Source organism: Triticum urartu, chromosome 2 (assembly GCF_003073215.2).
Source record: "Triticum urartu cultivar G1812 chromosome 2, Tu2.1, whole genome shotgun sequence".
Classification (NCBI taxonomy): Eukaryota; Viridiplantae; Streptophyta; class Magnoliopsida; order Poales; family Poaceae; genus Triticum; species Triticum urartu.
In genome coordinates, this window is record NC_053023.1 from 143,302,780 (window position 1) to 143,319,767 (window position 16,988).

The 16,988-nt window shown below is 43.6% G+C and overlaps 1 long non-coding RNA gene across 1 annotated transcript; it reads left to right on the plus strand.

Annotated features, from left to right (window-relative positions):
- The first annotated feature begins 15,867 nt into the window (after positions 1–15,867).
- Positions 15,868–16,255, plus strand: LOC125541294. Its single transcript, XR_007297485.1, has 3 exons — positions 15,868–15,920; positions 16,000–16,072; positions 16,172–16,255. It is a non-coding gene; the product is annotated as an uncharacterized LOC125541294 (long non-coding RNA).
- The last annotated feature ends 733 nt before the right edge of the window (positions 16,256–16,988 follow it).

Sequence of the window (16,988 nt, forward strand, 5' to 3'; positions counted from 1 at the left end):
TTGTGACGGGGTTAATGCGGCCATAATCAAATGTTGGAGATGTTAGCATGTGTAGCTTGCGATGTTGTGCACCAATGGTGGGAAATCACATGGTTGACTATGAACAAGCCGTAGTACTCCGGTGTTATTATCTGAGTTGACTCGCCGCCTGCCCTGCCATATGTATCGTATGTCCCCCGGTGTTATTCCTCACGTTGTATTATACTCCGTTCATACCATGTAGGTCTGCATTGGATTGCACAGTAGCGTTCCAGTGGAATCATGTGCTGGGGGACAAGGGTGGGTGATCACTCATCAGGTCAGGAAGAGTTCGCTGGGCACGGCGGGGCCATGTAATGGATGGAGCGGTCGCACGTAGACTGGGGGATCCCCACACATGGCAGGCTAGACACGCCCCACGATGAACCAAGACGCGCCCCACCTCATGCACGCCGGCTCCTTTTACTCTGGCCAGGAGCCGGGTGGCGCGGGCACGGGCAGTGCGCAGCCCGGCGCGCGAACCGGCAAGCAGCGACGTGGCCACACAGCGCATCGGAGCTGGGCGGGTGCGCGCACGCTTGGCAGCCAGCGACATGAGGCAGCGCACCAACAGAGCAGCGCGCGGCCGCGGTGCACCGACACCACGCCGACCGGCGCACCAACCGCTGCAAATGAGTGGTACGAGTGGGCGCGGCCGGCGGGCAGCCATGTCGACGCTGCGTTTCCTTCTCGTGCATGCATACATGCACCGGTATATGGTTTGGCTGGAGCTTCTGGCTTTTGATAATAGGCTTAGGTGAGTAGACCGGGTATTTGGCCCAGATAGCACCCCTTCATCATATAGATAGAAGTAGTGGCATATGTTGCCAAGATGATGAATTCAGGCATTTTGTTGTAATACTTTGTAAGGTCTTCGTAAATAATCAATAAAATGGCCGTATACATCTTCTAAATGCAGAGGCAGGGATCATCTTCCTTTTCTAAAAAAAAATGCACCGGCGTGTCCATCTTACATTTCCTCACGTCGCCCGGCCTGCCGCCGTCTGGGTTCGAAGGGAAGTGCTCGATGATTGGCCACCAAATAAGCGATGATGCAAGTAACCGCCGTCAACGTGTCAGCGTGGCCCGAATGATGCGTGCCAATGCCAATCTACGTACCTACCTCATTGGCGGACCTAGAGGTGTGCCGGGTGCGCCGTGGCACGCCCAGCATTTTGCAGATTTTTTTTCACACTATGTCAATCTTTTGCTGATTTTGTTGGTTTTATTTAATACTAGAACTAATTCACGTGAAGCTGTACACGTGCATGCAAACCTACCAAACCATATAAGCAGCTTGACTGATTTTTCTACTAGCTGCACTACGTGCATGTTCACCCAAAGACTTCTATACATACATGAGCCCGCTAGAAGCTAGCTAGATCAATTCCATCCATCAACTGGACGGAAACTTTTGTGGCGACTCAAATAGATTGGGCAAACGGAAAAAAATAGAACTCTTTGATCTACCACGTTATTTTTTGAGACAACTTTGATCTACCCCCGTGGCCATACCTAATATTAAGGCATCTTCAACGCTGATCCATAATTTTTTTTCCGCATCCGTCCGTGAAGGGGGGGAGTGGGGACAATCCACGGACACGAATGCATGAGCCGGCCATCCGAACGCAATCTCCTGTCTCGACTGCTTGTCTGCATTTCGGACATCTCCAGTCCCCATGATTCCCTTCCCTCGACCGCTCGCCGTGTCGCCCGGTCTCTTCCACTCCTTTTGCCACTGGCCGTTCGCCCCAAAACACTTGCCATTTTTTTTGCGAGAAATTTTTCGATCTATTTCATTTTCAATCATAACAGTATGACAAACACCAGAAATAATACAAATTACATCGAGATTCATATAACATCTAGCGGCGACTACAAGCACTGAAGTGAGACGAAGGCACGCCGCCGTCCTCACCCCTCCATCATCGGAGTCAGGCACATCTTATTGCAGTAGACAGTCGGGAAGTCATAGTACTAAGACCTCATGGGACAAACTCACCAGAACAGCAACCGCCGCCGATGAAGAATAGCGTAGATCGGAAGTATCCAACCCAAAGACACACGAACATAGACGAACAACAACGAGATCCGAGCAAATCCAACAAAGATAGATCCGTTGGAAACGCACCTCCACACGCTCACCAACGATGCTAGACGTACCGCTGGAACGGGGACTAGGCGGGAAGACCTTTATTCCATCTTCAAAAAGCCGCGCTTTTCTCTTCTTCCTAGGTAGGACACAAACCCTAACAAAACGGAAAGGAGCAACTAAAATCGGAGCCCTCCCGCCGGCCCTTGCCACGATCGGCCGCGCCCCCGTGGCCCTAGGACCACCTGAGACGAGGCGGACCCGCGGCGGTGCCGGCGAGAGGCAGGAACCCTAGCATTTGTTTGGAAGAGAAGCAGGAGGCGGTGGTCCCAGCTTTCCCAAAACACTTGCCATTGACCAACCGGATGCATGGATCACCCGTATCCGCAGCCCAATGGTATGTGCAAATAGGCCATTGCAGCCATTTAAGCCCACATGCTTGTTCGCTTATAAAGATATAAAGACTATTTATCCTTTGAACAAAACAATAGCACTCTTACCTTTTTGTTTTTTGTAATTGCATAACTCAAGACCAAGAGGATTGGTAGTATTATGTCCGTTTTGTTGAAAACATGAGGTCAAAATAAAGAAGTTTGCAGCTGAAGGGCAAACTGAAATTATTCTTGTGTATCTTTCATGTAAGACTATTTGTATTGTAATTTCACAATTTTGAAATAATTTTCTGAAACATAATATTGTGAGATTCGATTGAGGTATTTGTGTTATTCTTTTGCCATATGTGATATGACACTTAGATTAGGCAGTTTTTTAAAAAAAGTGTGCATACCCCTAATTTTTTTCCTGGGTACGCCACTGACATACCTAGTCCAATTAATCAAGCCGCTCGCTTTGGTCCCAGAACCATGAGTCCGGACACGAGTTGAGCACTTGAGCGCTATCATCTTTGCGGGAACTCGATGTACGCACGCGCGCGCATGTCCTTGGTGTTGGTTTTCTTCGGAGTTGATTAGGTTAGGCGTACGAGTACGACCGCCGGTAAACCGGAGTCACATCAGACCATCATTTGCCCGTGGAAAAAGCATGGGATCAGTTGAGACGATCATAGACGTACGCACGTCAGATCATCATCGTTGCTCACTAGTACGTACCGTACAAGCTCTCTCGCGTTGTCTACCTCGCAAATGGTTTCTGGCAAAGGTAAAACTCCCCTCAATATTCCATCGGTGAACAACACAATACCGGCTCTGTCGGGGCGTTGGAAAAAGCCAGATGTTGGCTGGGTCAAATTAAACACCGATGGCTCGTTCAGTACAGAGGGTGGTGCTGGTGCAGGAATGGTGCTACGGGACGACAGGGGCGAGATTATCTTCTCAGCGAGCCGAGCTCTATTTTCATGCAGAGAAGCGCTAGAAGCGGAGCTATGTGCGTGCATGGAAGGCCTATCTCTATCAATCCAACGGTCAGAACTCCCAATTATAGTCGAGATGGACTCCATGGTGGCTTTGAAGATGATTCAAGCCCAGGATGAGGACAGATCCTTATATTCAACCATTATTAGAGAGATTCGTCATTTAATGTCTCTTCGTAGAACTTGTATTAGCTTTGTTAATCGTTCTTAGAATAAAGTTAGCGACAGTTTAGCGTCGTTTGCGATGGTTGAAGGAAGAACTATGACTTGGCTTGGGTCAGGTCCTTTAGATTCCCTAGAGTTAGGTCTCGCAGGTTGTAATCACATTGATTCTGAGTAATACAAGTTTTCTACCCGCAAAAAAAAAAGTTCTGTCTGTGCACGCGTGAGTTGATCTCGCTGATCTCCCGCTCCGTTTTGACATTTTCTTTTCTGAAGAAAGAGCAGACCCACTTGTTCTAGATAGAACTCAAAGGGGGTTAAAGATGATGCAAGAGTCTGAAATTTGGAATTTTTTTCCGCATAATGTATGGCCGGGTTTGGAATTTCGGTGGCCAGTATTTGACATATGGACCTTTTCCCTTCTTTTCGCTGGATTTGAACAACTTCCCCTTTCTCGTTCTGGGTACGCGTAGAACCTGGTCGACGACATGCATTGCGATTTCGACTTGAGAACTGCTCCGCGAATGATTCTCTTTCGTGTTCTAGTTAATTAAACTTTGGAGACATGTACATGACTTTATCTACGCTAGGAGAAGATAACTACCAGTATTATATACTCCTCCGTCCCAAAATAAACCGAAACAAATTTATTTTGAGGCGAGGGAGTAATTGGCAACTTGCATTTACAAATTTATTTATGGACCAATTCATGCACCGTTCTTATTTGAACTATATAAAATAAAACATACACTGTTTTTCTTTGTTTCCTCTCATTTTGGAACCGATGACGCAGACACCTAGTCCTAAAAGAACGCGGCAAGTTCTAGTTATATACTATTTGAAACAAATGTTTTCTACTACCACACAGATAGTACTCTGTAGGCGGAGTATATATTTTATAACCAATAATTAGCACACAAAACAAAAAGCATCCAATAGGCATTTAGAAATCACATGCCGGGTGCTAGTACTCTCTCCGTTTTTATTTACTCTGCATATTAGAGTTGATGAAGTCAAACTTTGTAAAGTTTGACCAAGTTTATAGAAAACAATATAGAGATTTATCATAATAAATCTATACGATGTGAAAGTACATTTAATAATAAATCTAATGTTGTTGATTTGTTATTGTATATCTTAATATTTTTGTATATAAACTTGGTCAAAATTTGTAAAGCTTGACTTTGACCAAAGCTAATATGCGAACTAAATAAAAAAGGAGGGAGTATATAGGAGTAGCATCCCAGATACTGTAGGCCGAGTGCAATATCCAACTTGCACGCAATTTAGAAATCACAGGAGGGGGACTGTCTGTGCACTGCGCTGTTGGGAACCTTTGTCATGTGTACGGAGAGGCAGACAGCTTCTGACATGTCGCGCCCATGTTTGAATCTATGTAGTAGACGTCCACTTGTTTTAAAAACGAAATAAAAATCAGCCGACGTCCGTCAAAGCTGCAGCTCAAAAACTGGTTCGTCAGTTGAGTTGTTTGATCTCCCATAGGCGTTACCTTCACTGGCGGCAGAGGGAATCCGTACCACCAGACACCAGTACCGACGCCGTGGTTTTCTAGCATATATACCTCTATGGAAACGCAGATAAATTTGAATCAAATCCGTGAAGGATCCGACCGTGTCACGCCCCTGATCTCATCTTCCCTTGTTTTTGCCGGCTGAGATCTCTGAGCTGTCGTCGATGTGTGTGTGCCCCTCGGTAGACCTACAGATGGAGCTGTCATGTCAGCTTATGAAAAAGATGTCTGTACACAATCCTCTGGAGCGCAGATCATTTGGGCTCTGGCCGCGACACGGCACCGCTAAACTATTGCGTTTCGGGTGAGAAGCAAGTTGCATGAGAAGGCCGAGATCCTCCGGCCGGCGCGCTGAACCGGAGCCATCTTGGTCGCATCGGATAGGTCTCCGCGGTGGTTGCGATCTTGCTCGGGAATGCGATGCCCTTCCTTCCTTCCTTCCTTCCTTCCTTCCTGTAGATGAGCTCGCTCGTGTGCGTGATTCAGTCATGGTCGTGCAGGCAATTCCGTTTCCATTGGTGTAGGGATTGTTTGTCGGTGACAGGATTTATTGAGAACAAGTGGAGTAGAGATCTTATCCGTTGTGATGGTCAGATGCCACGCATGAGTAATTGAGTATCGGGTGTATGGGTATGTATCAGGGTATGAGTGGTCAGCTTGCCACGATGCATGAGTCTGGATGATTATATGAATTTGCCATCTCTCGTCAATCCCGTTTGATGTTAGTTCTATCAGTATTATTACACATTCCTGTTTTCTCTCACAAAAATAACTGCAACTTTTTTTCATCTACTCCAAGCAAGGATTGGAGCACTGGCAGATAAAGTGGCACGGGGAAATTGTCGTAGAGGACAAAAGGCAGGATCGTGTCATGTTGCCTACTACTTTCTCAGTAAAAAATAAATGATGTAAGAGCAATAACAACGGGCGAATCAAATGGATGGCGCATTTGTCCGTGTTTATCTGTTTGGGTTGGCCGTTCGCCCGGTGTCCGTTCTGTTTTAGATATGGGTCGACGGCGCGCCCAATGCGCCTATCCATTTCATGTTCGCATTTAATTTTTAAAAAAGCCCGTGGCCATAGATCATGTCAGCGGTCATGTCTCATATCGGCTTCATGCCAGCACCGGCATACAATGCTGGTTTTAAAAAATATCACCAGACAGTTCATGCTGACGCACTCGCCAGTGGCTGGCACACATGTCAGCACACAAAAACGGGTGGGACTTGAATTCGATCAGGCCATCGCGGCCCCGTGCTCATGCCAGCTGATACCTCTTGAGCACTGTGTTGGTTTTCCTTGAAGAGGAAATGGTGGTGCAGTGAAGTAGCGTAGGTATTTCTCTCAATTTTTGAGAACCAAGGTATCAATCCAGTAGGAGACCACGCGCAAGTCATCTCGTACATACACAAACAAATAAGAACCTCGCAACCAACGCGATAAAGAGGTTGTCAATCCCTTCACGACCACTTGCAAGAGTGAGATCTGATAGAGATGATAATAATAAGATAAATATTTTTGGTATTTTTATGATATAGATTGAAAGTAAAAGATAGCAAAATAAAGTAGATTGGAAACTTGTATGATGAAGAATAGACCCGGGGGCCATAGGTTTCATTAGTGGCTTCTCTCAAGATAGCATAAATATTACGGTGGGTGAACAAATTACTGTCGAGCAATTGATAGAAAAGCGAATAATTATGAGAATATCTAGGCATGATCATGTATATAGGCATCACGTCCAAGACAAGTAGACCGAAACGATTCTGCATCTACTACTATTACTCCACACATCAACCGCTATCCAGCATGCATCTAGAGTATTAAGTTCATAAGAACAGAGTAACGCCTTAAGTAAGATGACATGATGTAGAGGGATAAACTCATGCAATATGATATAAACTACATATTGTTATCCTCGATGGCAACAATACAATACGTCTCGTTTCCCTTTCTGTCACTGGGATCGAGCACCGCAAGATTGAACCCAAAGCTAAGCACTTTTCCCATTATAAGAAATATCAATCTAGTAAGCCAAACCAAACTGATAATTCGAAGAGACTTGCAAAGATAAACCAATCATGCATAAAAGAATTCAGAGAAGATTCAAATATTATTCATAGATAGACTAGATCATAAACCCACAATTCATCGGATCTCGACAAGCACACCGCAAAAAGAGTTACATCGAATAGACCTCCAAGAGAATCGAGGAGAACTTTGTATTGAGATCCAAAGAGAGAGAAGAAGCCATCTAGCTACTAGCTATGGACCCGTAGGTCTGAGGTAAACTACTCACACATCACCGGAGAGCCCATGGAGTTGATGTAGAGGTCCTCTGCGATCAATGTCCCCTCCGACGAAGCTTCGAAAAAGGCCCCAAGATGGGATCTCTTGGCTACAGAAGGTAGCAGCGGTGGAAATAGGGTTTCGTGGTGCTCCTGGATGTTTGCGTGGTATGTGAACATATATATGAGGAAGAAATAGGTCGGTGGAGCAACGAGGGGCCCATGGGGGGAGGGCGCGACCAGGGGGTAGGCGCGCCCCCCTACCTCGTGGCCGCCTCGTTGATTGCTTGACGTCCACTCCAAGTCCTCTGGACCACGTTTGTTCCAAAAATCATGTCCCGAAGGTTTCATTCCGTTTGGACTCCGTTTGATATTCCTTTTTCTATGAAACACTGAAATAGGCAAAAAACAGCAATTTGGGATGGGCCTACGGTTAATAGGTTAGTCCCAAAAATAATATAAAAGTGTAAAATAAAGCCCACTAACATCCAAAACAGATAATATAATAGCATGGAACAATAAAAAAATTATAGATACATTGAAGACGTATCGGCATCCCCAAGCTTAATTCCTGCTCGTCCTCGAGTAGGTAAATGATAAAAACATAATTTTTGATGAGGAATGCTTCCTAGAATATTCTTCAATGTATTTTTCTCTATTGTGGCACGAATATTCAGATCCGAAAGATTCAAGATAAAAGTTGATTGTTGACATAAAAATAGTAATACTTCAAGTATGCTAATCAAGCAATTATGTCTTATCAAAATACCATAGCCAAAGAAAACTTATCCCTACAAAGTCATATAGTTTGACCATGCTTCATTTTTATCACACAAAATGCTCTCATCATGCACAACCCCGATGACAAGCCAAGCAATTGTTTCATACTTAGCTTTTTCAAACTCTTTTAACTTTCACGCAATATATGAGTGCGAGCCATGGACATAGCACTATGGGTGGAATAGAATATGATGATTGATGTTGTGTGAGAAGACACAAAAGGGAGAAAGTCTCACATTGACGCGGATAATCAATGGGCTATGGAGATACCCACCGATTGATGTCAATGTAAGGAGTATGGATTGCCATGCAACGAATGCACTAAAGCTATAAATATATGAAAGCGCATCAATGAAACTAAGTGGGTGTGCATCCAACTCGCTTGCTCACGAAGACCTAGGGCATTTGAGGAAGTCCATCATTGGAATATACAAGCCAAGTTCTATAATGAAAAATTCCCACTAGTATATGAAAGTAGCAAAATAAGAGACTCTCTATCATGAAGATCATGGTGCAACTTTGAAACACAAGTGTGGAAAAAGGATAGTAACATTGTCCCTTCTCTCTTTTTCTCTCTTGTATATATATATATATATTATTTGGGCCTTCTTTTTGGCCTCTTTTCTTTCTCTTTTTTTCGTCCGGACTTTCATCCCGACTTGTGAGGGAATCATAGTCTCCATCATCCTTTCCTCACATGGGACAATGCTCTAATGATGATCATCACACTTTTATTTTCTTACTAATCAAGAATTACAACTCGATACTTGATGACCCACAAATATAGGGGATCTATCGTAGTCCTTTTAATAAGTAAGAGTATCGAACCCAACGAGGAGCAGAAGGAAATGATAAGCGGTTTCCAGCAAGGTATTCTCTGCAAGTACTGAAATAAGTGATAACAGACAGTTTTGTGATAGGATAATTTGTAACGAGCAACAAGTAAGTAAATAAAGTGCAGCAAGGTGGCCCAATCCTTTTGTAGCAAAGGACAAGCCTGGACAAACTCTTATATGATGTAAAGCGCTTCGGATGACACATGGGAATATCGTCAAGCTAGTTTTCATCACGTTCATATGATTCGCGTTCGGTACTTTAATAATTTGGTATGTGGGTGGACCGATGCTTGGGTGCTGCCCTTACTTGGACAAGCATCCCACTTATGATTAACCTCTATTGCAAGCATCTACAACTAGAACAAAAGTATTAAGATAAACCTAACCATAGCATGAAACATATGGACCCAAATCTGCCCCTTACAAAGCAACGCATAAACTATGGTTTAAGCTTATGTCACTCTAGCAACCCATCATCTACTTATTACTCCCCAATGCCTTCCTCTAGGCCCAAACAATGGTGAAGTGTCATGTAGTCGACGTTCACATAACACCACTAGAGGAGAGACAACATACATCTTATCAAAATATCGAACGAATACCAAATTCACATGACTACTAGTAGCAAGACTTCTCCCATGTCCTCAGAAACAAAAGTAACTACTCATAAAGCATAAACATGTTCATAATAAGAGGGGTATTAATATGCATATAGAATCTGAACATATGATCTTCCACCAATTAAACCAACTAGCATCAACTACAAGGAGTAATTAACACTACTAGCAACCTACTAGCACCAATCCCGGACTCGGAGACAAGAATTGGATACAAGAGATGAACTAGGGTTTTGAGATGAGATGGTGCTGATGAAGATGTTCATGGAGATTGCCCTCTCCCGATGAGAGGAGCGTTGGTGATGACGATGGCGACAATTTCCCCCTCCGGGAGGGAAGTTTCCCCGGCAGAACAGCTCCGCCAGAGCCCTACATTGGTTCCGCCAAGGTTCCGCCTCGTGGCAGCGGAGTTTCGTCCAAGAAGATGGCTTATGATTTTTTTCCCATCGAAAGACTTCATATAGTAGAAGATGGCCACCGGAGGGCCACCAGGGGGCCCATGAGGTAGGGGGCGTGCCCAGGGGTAGGGCGAGCCCCCACCCTCGTGGGCAGGGTGTGGCCCCCTGGTGAAGTTCTTGCTCTCAGTATTTTTTATATATTTGGAAAACATCTTCCGTGAAGTTTCAGGACTTTTGGAGCTGTGCAGAATAGGTCTATAATATTTGCTCCTTTTCTAGCCCAAAATCCCAGCTATCGGCATTCTCCCTCTTTATTTAAACCTTGTAAAATAAGAGAGATTAGGCATAAGTATTGTGACATAATGTGTGATAACAGCCCATAATGCAATAAATATTGATACAAAAGCATGATGCAAAATGGACGTATCAACTCCCTCATGCTTAGACCTCGCTTGTCCTCAAGCGAAAAGCCAAAATCAAAAAATATGTCCACATGTTTAGAGATAGAGGTGTCGATAAAAATAAAATACAGACATGAGGGCATCATGATCATTCTTACAACAGCAACTCCTATAATTCTTTGTCATATAATCTCTAATGCTAGAGTAATAATTCAATCACAATATCAAGTATGAATCGTAAACTTCATTGAAAACTAACAAACTACAATCTCAATCACTGAGGCAATTGCAATTTATCATAACATAGGAAAGAGTCAATGTATAAGAGTTTTTCAGCAAGTCCACATACTCAACTATCATATAATCTTTCACAATTGCTGTCACTCACGCAATACTTATGGGTATGGAGTTTTAATCGGACACAGAGAAAGATAGGGGCTTATAGTTTTGCCTCCCAATGTTTTACCTCAAGGGTAGTGTCAACAGTAATAGTTCATGAAAACTCACATCCAATTAGCCATGTATACCAGGATCTTTCTAACATATTGTGCTTGCCAAAGGATAAAATGTAAAAAGGATGGGTGAAAATCACCATGACTCTTATGCACTGTAGGAGATAAAAGTAAAATATAGGCCCTTCGCAGAGGGAAGCAGATGTTGTCATGCGCTTTTATGGTTGGATCCACAAAAAATCTTAATGCGAAACAACGTCACTTTATATTGCCCCTTGTGATATGGACCTTTATTATGCAGTCTGTCGCTTTTATTACTTCCATATCACACGATCGTATAAAGCTTATTTCCTCCACACCAATCAATCATACATATTTAGAGAGCAATTTTTATTGCTTGCATCGATGACAACTTACTTGATGGATCTTACTCAATCCATAGGTAGATATGGTGGGCTCTTATGGCAAGACTGGTTTGAGGGTGCTTGGAAGCACAAGTAGTATCTCTACTTGGTGCAATGAATTTGGCTAGCATGAGGGGGAAAGGCAAGCTCATCATGTTGGAAGATCCAAGACAATATAATTCATCTTAGATGTAAGAAAACATAACCCATTATGTTGTCTTTCTTGTCCAATGTCAACTCTTCAGCATGTCATATTTTAATGAGTGCTCACAATCATAAAAGATGTCCAAGATAGTATATTTATATGTGAAGACCTCTCTTTCTTTATTACTTCCTATTAATTGCAACGATGACCAAAACTGTGTTTGTCAACCCTCAACAACTTTTATTCATCATACTCTTTCTATGTGAGCTCATTACTCTCCATAATACTCACATGATCTCTTTGTTTCTTTTTATTTCTTTCTCTTTTCTTTTATTCCCTTAGGATCATGGCAAAATAATCAAACCCTTGACTCAACACTAATCTTTATTATATAGCTCACGGACTTGATTACATAGGAGGATAATAAAGCAAAACCCACAACGAGATCATACTAAGAACTTTTATTCTACTAGATCAAGATATTACCAAAGGGATCGAACTAAGAAAAATGGTAAAGATAAAAGTGATGGTGATACGATACCGGGGCACTACCCCAAGCTTGGCAGTTGCCAAGTGGAGTGCCCATACCCATGTGATTATGTCTCTCTTTTCGGGGATGGTGATGTGATGTTCTTAGCGATGATGCCCCTCAAGATACGATTCTCCTCCTCAAGCTTGTTGACTTGATGCTTGAGGTCCATTATTTTCTTTCGGAGTTTTCCTGTAATAGCCAAAGCTCCCCGCATCCAAGGGTGCTACATAGCTGCAGGAGAAACAGTGACACTCTTTTTCATATTCTCATAAGAAAGAAATCTAACATTGGAAGGGATAACCGAGTTTGGAATGGCTGAGCTCTGCAGTTCTCCCATTGTGAGTCCAGCTCGGAAGCGGGAAGTGAATTCTTGATCCTCTTCCATGGCATCTATCCTCTTCAATTCGGCCTCCATCTCTTCCTCCGTCGCTGGCCCGAAGAGGTCAATATTGTTGTTTGTCATTGATCTCGGTGCCGGGTGAGACACCCGGCTCTCCCCGACTGACTCTTGCGAAGACATCTTGCTCTAATCTGCAGCAGCAATAGCTCGAAACACAAAACAGAGGCTAATTGCGTGATACGGGAGTCAAAACCCCCGAGAGATTATATAATGAATTTTTACCGACCAAAATATGTGTTGTGTACGAAAACGGAGTTTGGAGGCACACGAGGCGCCCACGAGGTAGGGGGGCGTGCCCAGTAGGGTAGGGCGTGCCCTCCACCCTCGTGGAGCCCTCGTGTCCTTCCCGGACTGCTGCTTATTTTTCTATTTTTCTAAATATTCCAAAACGGAGAAATATTGTCTTAAAAACTGTTTTGGATTCGGTTTACTTACCGTACCATATACCTATTCCTTTTCGGAGTCTGAAACGTTCCGGAAAGTGTCCCTTATGTATTCCTCCGGGGTTACGGTTTCAATAACATTGGTTTCAACATTTATGGGATTACCTTAGATATAGTGTTTGATTCTTTGACCGTTCACCACCTTCGGATTTGTGCCTTCGAAGTTGTTGATTTTTATGGCACCAGAACGGTAGACCTCCTCGATAACGTAAGGGCCTTCCCATTTAGGCCTTGTTCGGTTATGCCTAGCCCGGCGAGGTTTTGGGTCCAATCCACGCGGGTCCGCAGGGATTACCCCCGCCGGGGAATAAACCCAGCCCATCCAGTTTTTCTCGTTCGGTTAAGCCCCGCGTTGTATTTCCCCGGCCCAAACCTCTCCAAACCCACGCGGAAAAAATCATCCACTAGCACCCCGTGGAAGGAATCCCCGAGCGAGGCGCTCGTCTCATCTCTCCCGAGCGACAGAAGCGGCGGCAAGGAGGCAGCGGGGACGAGTGGACGGCGGCGGCGCAACCTACCCGGAGGAGGAGGGTGCCCTCCTGCTTCGACGACCTGCCACGAAGCCCGCCGGAACCCTAGCCTCTGATTGTCCCATCTCCCCCACCGCCCCCTTGCCGCGAGCCCGCGGCCGGAACCCTAGCTCCAGAGAAGTGGTTGCTGCAGGCGAGGAGATCACTGGTTAGTTCTCTCTCTCCCTCCTCCCCCTCCCTCCCACCGCCTTTCTCTCTAGCAGCACTGATTTGCCCCCTCCATGAAAACCTAGACAAATATTGATCTGTCTTCCCGAATGTGGTCGTCAAGGTCGAGACTTTTCTTGGGGTTTCCTAGGAACTAGCATCAATTGTTATTTCATGATTTGTCTTCCCGAATGTGGTCGTCAAGATCTGTCTTCCCGTTGTTAGTAATTTGTACTGGAGTCAGCAGTACAATTTTGTGTTAGTAAATGGAGTCAGCAGTATGATTTGGTGTTAGTAATTTGGATTTGTTTTATTTTTCTCGACATAATTATTGTAGTAGTAGTATAATTGTTAGTCTATCTCTTGGTATAAAGAAGGACTATCTAATCTGGAGGAACAACAATGCATGTTGTTTTTGTTGCTGGCTGCTGATAGTACAGTATGATGTTCGTCCCAAAATGTAGTATGTGAACCTAATCTCTGTTAGCAGCAGAGCACATACTTCCAAAGATTTTTTATGTCCGAACAAAAGATACTTCGGGTATGATCATTGGTAGATTATATAATTGTTCTCTTCATGGTGTGTGATCATCATCTGTTCTTCATTGGTACACATTGCAGTTGTCCTTTTTTCTAGTGTTGTCCTTTTTGTTAGATGATGTTCCAATGCCAGATATTTTGATGATGCCAGATATAAGCTAGCTTCGCCGCCTCACAGCTGCAGCAAGACCCTGAATTGGGCAGCATCGTGAAGGACAAGGTAGATTAATCCTCTTGTTTTAATCTTCTCCTTATTCATGTATTGTTGGTTATTATTGCTTGGTCGATAGATCTGTGTTACAAAGTGTTTTTTTGGTAAGCTGAGAGCTATGTTAATATCTTACATTACTAGACATTGTAGTTGTTGAATAATTTTAGCTCTTACTGCAGTTGTTTTTTTGGTAAACTGTTTGTTTGTACAACTTGCACTCTTACTGTTTTGGTGTAGTAGTAATAACTAGCCACATTTTTCTTCTTTAGACTTGGAATGGATCCTAAAATGAGGGATCGTGTTAGGAAGAGGGAGGAGGAGGATGACGAAATGATGTTATTTGTTTTCCCTGCACTACATTTGATAGAGACCGATGGAGTTGCTCTTAGGAAGCGGAGGATTCCGCGTCATACATCATCGCTAACAGGCGAGATGTTTGTTAAGGAGTTACTCGAAGGGCACGTCAAAAACTGTCGGGTAGCATTTAGGAAGGAGCCGCGTATCTTCAAATCTTTGGCTAATTATCTTCGAAGGGAGAAGTTGGTGAAAGATACCAGAATTAAAGTCAAAGAGAAACTATCATCATTTCTATGGATGTTATCCCATAATTCTTCATTTGAAGACCTTCAAGTTCGGTTTGGTCACAGCGGGGATACTTTCCATTGACAAATGAAGAATTTCTTTGACATCATCCCTATTCTCTCCAAGCATTTTTTGAAGCCTCCAAATCCCAGTCAAGTGCATCCGAAGATTCAGTCGGACATGAGATTCTTTCCTTATTTTCAGGTTTTTGCTTCGCCAACTTTGATCCACATCGATAACTTACTCTTCATGTTATAGGTGCTAAGTTATAGTATTTCGTTGCAGAACTGCATTGGGGCAATTGATGGGACACATGTTCCCATAACAATTTCAGGATAAAAAGCCGCACCATTCAAAAATAGGAAAGGGACCCTAAGCCATAATGTTATGGTCGTGTGCGACTTCGACCTGAACTTCACCTTCATTTCTTGTGGCTGGGAGGGATCTGCTACCGATGCTAAAGTTCTCCGGTCAGCACTTAATAGTGGGTTTCATGTACCTCCGGGCAAGTTTTATCTGGTTGATGGTGGTTATGCCAACACACCTTACTTCTTGGCACCGTATCGTGGTGTTCGGTACCATCTGAAGGAGTTTGCACGCGGTCGCCGTCGACCCCAAAATCACAGGGAGCTATTCAATCTCCGGCATGCCATGTTATGAAATCACGTCGAACGGGGATTAGGAATCTTGAAGAAGCGGTTCCCAATCCTAAAAGTGGGCACGCATCATCGAATAGAGAACCAAGTCAAGCTACCAGCAGAGGCGGCAATCTTACATAACATCATCCGATCTGAAAAAGGAGATGAGCGTTGGTTAGATAACCAACCAAACAATATACCTGTCATGGAATACGATAGTGAAGAAATTCCACCAAAAGAATCCTTATTCTAGGTACGAGAAGAAGAAAATCCAAGAAAAGGAAAAAGAGTTGAAAAGAGAATACAAGATGATCAAAGAGATAAGGAAGCAAAGCGGTGTTTCATGGGATAACCGGCAGTGCAGGATTCTAGCGGATCCACCACTTTGGAAAAACATCATCATAGTAAGAATGTCATTGTTATTCCCTAAAAGTTTCATTACTTGTTGCATGCTCTAATATCATTTTCTTGTCAACTATGTAGTCACACCCTAAAGCTGGAAAGTTCAAGACAAAAGGCTTCCCTCTTTTTGAAGCTTTGGGAGAATTGCATGATGGTTAGTTATCAACTTCATTCATATACTCATGTCATTGTTTTATGTTTGTTTACTCTTCTAGTTTGAAATCTTATATTTGATTGTCACTTTAACTTGTAGGCCAAACTGCAGAAGGGACATATAACTTCACCTCTATCGAGTCATCACATTGCTCAACCCAATCAGATCTCGAGAATCTTGGAGGACCTGGCAAGAATCAAGGAGAAACATCAGCTGATGGTGAGAATCTTGCAGGAGAAAGGGTGCAGATCGATGAAGATGTTGAGGAGGTTTACGTGCAAGAAAACATTGCTGTGGAGCCCGAGCAAACTCAACCAAATTTGGCTACTGCACCCTCAAGAAATGGAGAAGAGAAAGAACCAAAGAGAAGGAGGGGGGCGAATGGTGATGTGGTTGCAATGATGGAGAAGTACTTGGAAATAAGGACGAAGCAGGTGGAGGATGAGAGGAATAAGCCAAGGGTCGTGGATGAGTACTCTATCAAAAACTGCATTGATCTGCTGAAAACAATGGAGATAACACTTGAAGAAGAAGTCAAGGCTTTCCGAGTCTTCAAGATCCCCGAGAACCGAGAGATTTTCATGAGTGCCAGACCGGAGACTGCTCTTATGTGGCTGAGAGCTGAAATGGAATAACTCAGGTACTCCTCTTTTCAATTAGTGCATGTTACTAAACTCCTTGCTAGCCATTTAGTCCATGTTGTTGTTGCTGCTGCTGTAAAGACATTATTTTCTTCTGAAATGGATAGTTGTTTTAAATATATTTATGAAGTTCTTTTGCAAACTATTAGACTGACTGGTTATAGGAATACTTTGCTTGAATAATACAACCTTTTTTCAAATGATTGCTTGATGTATCGACACAGGTTGACAAGTGCTTGTGTTGTAGCTAGGCTAGGCTGATTTTCTTGTGGTTG